This window comes from Macrobrachium rosenbergii, chromosome 1 (genome assembly GCF_040412425.1).
Source record: "Macrobrachium rosenbergii isolate ZJJX-2024 chromosome 1, ASM4041242v1, whole genome shotgun sequence".
Classification (NCBI taxonomy): domain Eukaryota; kingdom Metazoa; phylum Arthropoda; class Malacostraca; order Decapoda; family Palaemonidae; genus Macrobrachium; species Macrobrachium rosenbergii.
In genome coordinates, this window is record NC_089741.1 from 58,145,964 (window position 1) to 58,153,463 (window position 7,500).

The 7,500-nt window shown below is 39.9% G+C and overlaps 1 protein-coding gene across 6 annotated transcripts in view; it reads right to left on the reverse strand.

The window, feature by feature from the left end:
• LOC136838704 (regulator of G-protein signaling 7-like) overlaps positions 1-7,500 on the reverse strand; it is a 187,863-nt gene that overhangs the window by 134,517 nt on the left and 45,846 nt on the right. The window contains exon 1 of one of the 6 annotated variants that reach the window (XR_010853090.1): positions 6,354-6,635. The exons of 4 other annotated variants lie outside the window; for them this stretch is intronic. The gene's annotated coding sequence lies outside the window, so the exon portion shown is untranslated. Of the gene's footprint in view, positions 1-6,353; positions 6,658-7,500 lie in introns of those variants that run through there. One more of the 6 variants, XM_067104126.1, reaches the window with a different exon arrangement.

The window sequence follows — 7,500 nt, forward strand, 5'->3', positions numbered from 1 at the left end:
TACAGAAGATGGAAAGTTAGATGCATGACTGAAATATTTCGTGGGGTATCACGTCAATAACACTCTGGCTTCATCACACGCCGCTCGATCAGTGAAGCAAAGCAGTTCTGGGTTTTGTCCTTACTTAAATGGGTAAACCACATTTGACCGACAGGTACCGTTGACACATGAGCTGCAATACCCATCAGAGCAGTCAAAGGCACGGGCCTAGTAATTTCATCCCGAAAATCAATGCTTCAAAACCTGAAGACCTTTTCTGTTTCGCGTGGAGGCAATGAGCAATGCGTCACAATAAGGCCTGTGAAGCCATCCGAGTTGATAGTATTATTTATCCTATCTGGTAATCCTCAAGTAACGTATTCCTTATGAAACATCTTGGTTTTGCAGGATTTAGCTATTACAAAAAGGGTCTCAGTTTAATTGCATTGAGACTCCACATACCCAAAATATCCTTTGTTGTACTCAAAGGCACACTCACACGCACGCACACTTACGTACATAGATGTAACTATTATTTCTTTTTCATCTTGTATGTATGTATGTATGTATTTATGTAAGGAGGTGGGTAAAATCAATTTTAAATCTTGACCTCCTCATTCCCCGTCCCCTCAACACAATAAATAATTAGTTAAAATTGGAAAGGGATGTCAAAGTGTAGTCAGCAGTCCCCAAAAGTAATTAAACGGAGATGGTCAAATTATTATCGATTACCTCTAGTGCAATATTTTCTAAGATCTGAGATAATCCTCTCATGTGTTTCCTGATCAACTCCATTGGAATTACTGTAATAATTTCTCCCCACTTCCCCTTATCCCCTTATAATAGATGGCTCCAGAGAATGAAGTTATTATTATTAGGGTGGATATTGAGGTTCCTTAAGGAAATCTTAACAAGGCGGCGAATTTAAACACAGAGAGTATTCAAAGCATTCTGTCTTTACCTCACTTTTCGGTCTAATTTGATCTAGTTTGTTGTAAACAGGTAACTTTGACTGCTGCCACTTTCTTTCTGTTCGTCAGTTGTTAGTATTTTCATTTGTTCTAAATTGGGAATTGGAATACAAAATCTAAGCTAAAAGTCAAGCGCTGGGACCTATGAGGTCATTTAGTGCTGAATGGGAAACTGAAAGTAAAAAGGTTTGAGAGGTGTAACAGGAAGGTAACCTCGCATTTGCATTATAAAACAATTGTTAGGAGAGGTGGAAAGCAAGACGGAAGAGAGATAATATGAACGGAGGAACAGTAATAGGAATGAAAGGGGTTGCAGCTAGGGGCCGAAGGGACGCTACAAAGAACCTTACATAATGTGTAGCCTACAGTGCACCGCGTGAATTGCGCTGATGGCACTACCCCCTACGGAATGTTTAAAGTATGATTTGGAATTCGGAGATCATATATAAAAAGTCTCTCGACGGAGGAAGATGAACATAAAGCTGTCCGCTCTAGGACTAGGCAACACCTGGTAAGACCTCTTAACACCTTTGTTTACATTTCCACGAAAAATGTCAAACATCGTTTCTCGTGTAAATTTCTCAGTCCTCACTACAGCACATACTATAGAGGTACTGGAGTTGGAAGAATCTCTTTGGACCAAACTGAGAAAACCAGGATTGAATAGACACTGCCTCATTTCCAATGACTGCTTGTAATATGATTTTTATTTGCTCCTTTGTTTCGATTTTTCTTTTTTTTTTTTTGTCATTGGATTGTATGTTCATGGCGTTCGTTTTTGCTTCAATTGTTTCCGATACTTCTGCTGTGCTTATCATTTATTTTATTTTCAAATCGTGTAAATGCCTGTTTGTTTCTGTGCTTTTAAAATTTTGCTCTCACGAGTCTGAACGTTACACAAATAAAGAATACTATGCATATGATATGCGTTCGAGCTCTTCCATTTGTTATTAATAACTATGTTATTATTATCACTGAAAAAGATCAAATATTCATCCTATGGAACAACCCTCAAAACCCATCAACTTGCAAAGCAACCTTCCACAGATCGTACTAAAGAAAGATGGGCGAAATTTTCCGAGGGCCTTTAACTCTTAAAGAGGAGAGAATAGTTTACAGATGTTCAGCCGAGAGACGCGAACAGAAATGCCTCAGAGACAACACAGCCGTGAGGCGAGTCACAAAGAGCGCAAGACTTTTGGTGCAAGGTAGTATTTTCAGAATGCCCTTTCTAAAAGCCCCTAGGCTTCCAGAACCGGGAACTCAAGGCACATGAATCTATCACTTAACGTACGATGTTGTGGTAAACAAATACACAGAAGTCCCGGAGCCAAAAAACAAAAGGTGGAAAGGTCATAGCGGTTGATGCAGGCTGAGCTGGTGTAAGCGCCAGCCGACAACCCGGTAAAAAAGATTAGGCCGAGGCAAGCGGTGGGAGGCGCCTGGATCGAAAAAAGGTGAAAGAAAGGTCACACGCGTTTTGAAAAATGACTGACAGAAGTTGCGAAGCCTGTCGCTGACGGAATTAAGAGGATTTGCGGCTCCTGTAGGTGTTTCCACTCTTAAGGAAACGTGTAATGCAGCGTTCGTTGGGGATGCTTAATACCTAATGAAGATGCACCGCCATGTAAGGATGCTTATATGTGCCCCTTCTGCTCTACACAACATGACGTTGCGTTTTGGCTCTCCAAGGCATTTTCTGCACTGTGAACACTTTCTGTATCCCTACCTGCGAAAAGAAGGAAATATGGACAGGTACCAATTTACTAAGAATAGACGTCGGGAAAGCCCCTTTTATCAAACGCTTCCTAACTAGGAAAAAAGTAAAAATTGGCTGAAATCCTTTGCTAATCCCGCGTCCCTTCCTTTTAAAAGGCGTGTCAGTATCTACACAAAAAATAACAGTAATACGGTTGATAGACTGATATAAGAGTAAACTGACAAAAATGGTAAAAATCTGAAACGGGAGAGATGATGTCTTCCGACTTCATCGCCTGTCTCCGGCAGAGTAATGTCCAGTTACTCTTTAAGATTTTGCCTAACGCTGTGACATTTACTCAATATCTGATGAAAAAAAAAAGGAACGGTGGACGAAGGGACTACAGCAATCTTCACTTAACTTTTGCCCGCGCATACGTGACATTTTTCCTCCCTCCATACAAATTAGGAGCCTAAGACGAATATCATATCGCGCAATTTTTCCTTAGAATCTTTTGCATTATAAGTGATGTTTTTCCTGTCTTTTCCCAATGAAAATCAAGGACGAAAAATGTACAGAATACTGTGTCATTCTTCCTCAAGCTTTCATCTAATCAAAAGTGACATTTCTCTTTTTCTTCATATGAAAATTAGGATTTGGTACCGAAGAAAGTTTTGTGCAATTCTTCCTTAAGATCTGGCTTCTCAAAAGTGAATGTTTTCCATTTCTCCATATAAAATCCGGATGTGTCGTATGAAAATAATAACTTAAAATTCACATGACAGTCTTAGCCTAACCAGGAGCGACGTTTCCTCCCTCCTGCATGGAAAGCCAAAAGCAAAAAACCAAGAGAAAATTGCGTATTTCTTCCTGAAAATTTTTCCTACTCAAAAGCGACGTTTTTCCTGCCCTTCACAGAAAATCATGAGCGAATTATGAAGAGAAAATTGTGCAGTTCTTCCTCAAGCCTTTGTCTCTCCTCGTAAGTGACGTTTTTCCTTTTCTTCGTGAGAAATCAGAAGCTAAGACCGTAGAGGAACGGCCGGCAGGGCGCGTTCACGAGCCGGTGGTCTCTTGAAAGCAGCGTCGAGTGGGTTTTCAAAATCTTCCGCCGACCCCCGTCAGGCTACATTTTTGTTCTTACTTATTCATTCGTTTCTCGTATTCGTCGTGCTGTTTATTACTCTAATTTACCTTTTTTCTTTTTTACCCAGTCATACGTCTCTTATTCTTTAGAGTTTAGCTAAAAGTTGACATGACGAGAAGCTAAAGAACAGAGGACGGACAAATATTGATACAGGGAAGAGTAAATAGCTACGGTGCGGGCCAGAATCCGCTATGCATTTTAGCTTTCCAGGGAAGACACGCGAGAAAACTTGTAAAAGTACTGAGAGCGAAAGGAAAATAAAGAAAAATTACTAAGAAACTGGGAAAAGTAAAAACAAATCAGACAATTTAAGGAATAAACTAAATATATTTTCGCGATAGAATATGTTTAATGAAACAATGGTCTCATTGCCATTCCAGCTGAACCTAAAGAAAAAATAGTCAGACGTTCTTGAGAGCCGACAGAAGGGGCAATGAAGAGCCCTTGTTTAGGTGACATCCTTGGGAAAAAGTCTGAAGCGACAAAAAGTCTGAAGCGACAGAGCCCAACCTCCTACACACCTGACGGTTGCAGAACTTTTGTATATTGTACACATGCATTCGTACACACCTGAACAATATGCTAAAAGGCATTTAGTACCTTAGATAGTTGCAGTCTTATGTCAGAGGCCATGATCACACGAAATACCAGCCGTGTCATCAACAAGAAATTTCGCAGAAATTTTGTTTTATATCTTTGAGATCTTTCTCTTAGATATTTTCTCACTGTTATTTTATGCGTAATCCTTTTGCTGTGGTTTCACCATCATATAGAAAAATAATGATAAGTATATATTTATCAAACAATTGGAATATGAATGCTGTGAATGTCTTTTGCTGTAATCTAACGGTGCACAATGAAGATAAATGGGCCCATAAAACGCAATATACACGTTGCAACCAAACGCTATCGTGTCACGTGACATCCATGACCCGAATAGGATAATTGAAGTGTTCATTTAATTTATGTATATAACACGAAGAATTTGCAATAAGAAAGTATATTTTGATTAGCTCAATGGGCATCCCTTGGGACAACCTGGGCCAACATTCAAGGTCGAAGGGAGGCGATATTTACAAGATTGATCGGGATAAAACCTTAGTCATTGACTGACAAACAAACAAATAGATTGACAGACATGTAGATAGAAAGATAGATAGAGAATTTACAGGGTTCAATAGTAGTCGGCATTCGATAGTGAAAGAAACAGGAATAAGTAATACAGAATAAGAAGAAAATTAATATGAGAATTAATGATCTATGCTCATACACTCATGTTCTTACAGGCTCCAATGTGCTTATGTAAGCACATAAAAAAATACACACACATACATACACATATACATACATTTCTATATACATACATATCTACAGATCGCTTAAATCCCTGAGATCATTCTTTATTTACTCGGGTAATCCCTCCATAACGCGTTCCACCTCCATCCGCATAGCCATACGTCCCCCCTAGAGAGCAAATCCTCGCTCAAATATTAGCAGCCGTGATCTATTCAACGGCACCTCTGCAAACCGCGCCTCATTATGCATCTATCGCGTCGCCCTGGCTGTTTCTGCAAACGACATTTTCATTTCTGATCTTACTGCAGTCTCCCCGTCCCCTCCTCACTAAACTGAGGACCATCATATCTGTAAACATTCTCGTAGAAGGCCTGAGGTGGGAGAGGAAGCTCTCTCTCTTTCTTTCTTTTTCTTTTCTTTCTTTCTTCTTTTTCTTTCTCTTTCTCTCTCTCTCTCTCTCTTTACCTTTGATAAGGGAACAGTCAATCAGGGTAGTATACAAAGTGTTCGAACACTGCGATTTTCACAGATATCGCAAGAGAGGGTGAAATGCTTTTTTTCTTCTTCGTCATCATCATTTTTGTGGAGGGGGGAATTGTTGGGTGGAGAGAGAGAGAGAGAGAGAGAGAGAGAGAGAGAGAGAGAGAGGACTGATTTGATAAGAGACGAACGGAAGAATGAAAGCAAAATGTTCGTCAAAAGCGTCTGACAAACAGATGGATGGAAGGAAGGACAAGCAGGCGGACGGAAATGCACTTAAGAGCGAAAGAAACGAACGAGAGGCAGACAGAGGGCAAGAGAAAGACCTGCTGTTAGCAGGGACTGTAAACAAATGAAGAAATTCATTCGTCCGCCAACGTTACCCTCCTCATCCCCAAAGGGAGAGGGTCACCCTCCACCAAGGCCGGTAGTGCCATCAATGATGCGCCGAGGTTATTGTACTGCAATGAGTTCAAGATAGCAAAGGTATCTGCTGTTCGTACGGCAGATCAAGGCGGTGATAGCAGATATTCGTAGTTTCTCGCCATGTCTATTTGCTTGTTAATTACTGGAAGGTGATTTCTGCTTCCATTTTCAACGAAACAATAACAAAAATGAAAGATGTAGCTCCAGGGCGCTGATCTTGTCGCAAACTCATATTTACTTGTTATCATATCCTCAATTATTTTTACCTTCGTTGCCCCATGAAGAGACTCCGTTTAACCCTAAGTTCACACAATGTCACCATTTATTTCCTCATTGAAAATCCGTAATCACTTACCTAAAACTACGAAACGAACTACACAGAGAGCTTGCGCGCAAAATGGCAAAATAATAGTCTCGTGAAATGGGTCTTACTCGTTAGCCTCGCCATAAGCCAGCCCACGGACAGCTGACACCGTTCGCTCGACAGTTCACTCAAAACACTATATCACGCATGAGTAAGAATTTAGACTAAAAACTACACTGAATTACACTATTGTCCGTTGTATTACAGAACTGCACAGAGAGTAAGACTGCTCGGCATGACGAGAGGATTCAGTATTCTCTTATTGAGACAACTGGCTGGGGTTTTCCTGTCCTGTGAACGAATCAGTCCCGCCACGCCGCTATCGTTGGTTCCAGGATTTCCGTTGATTCAGAATATTCGCTTTGCTTATTTCTTGTAGGAAAGCTTCACTTTTCTAGATATATATAAGAAAATAAGAAATATAGTATATATATATATATATATATATATATATATATATATATATATATATATATATATATTTATAATTATACATACATACATACACATATATATACACATATATACATGTGTGTGTATAATATGACCAAACAGCAAATGTATATCGGAGATTTACTGAGGCACTAAGCGTCATACAATAATATAAAGATAACTACTACTTACGTTTCTTTGTTGAAGAAATGACACGAATTCAAGGCAGTGGTAAAGTGAACTGTAAATCACGGCGCAGTGAATAAATATCGGACAAAAGGACTGGATACAAGCGGCAAAGCACGACAATCTCTTCCACAGTAGTACGATAGTACAAGAGCAAGGGTTTTAACCCGGTATGTATCCACCTTTGCGGCGTGTTTAGTACAAGCCCGTTGGGGATTACCGTAAAAACATAAACAAAAGACTGTAAACATCATAAAGATAATGACCCCCAAGAGATAATAGTCCTAGGTAACGACTCCCGAAAATCTTGGGGGTCACTAGCTAAGAAAGATCCCAAGAGCCAATATAGCCTATGCATAATGCAGATAAGGACATAAAAAAGGGGACAGTTAGTTTTGCAGGCAAACAGTGGAAAAGGAAGGTTAACACAAAGAAAATGAAATACACCAGTGAATTTCCTTGCAGAATGACGTGATCAGTACAAATCGAGAGCCGGAGGTAATTCCAGCAAAACAGAACT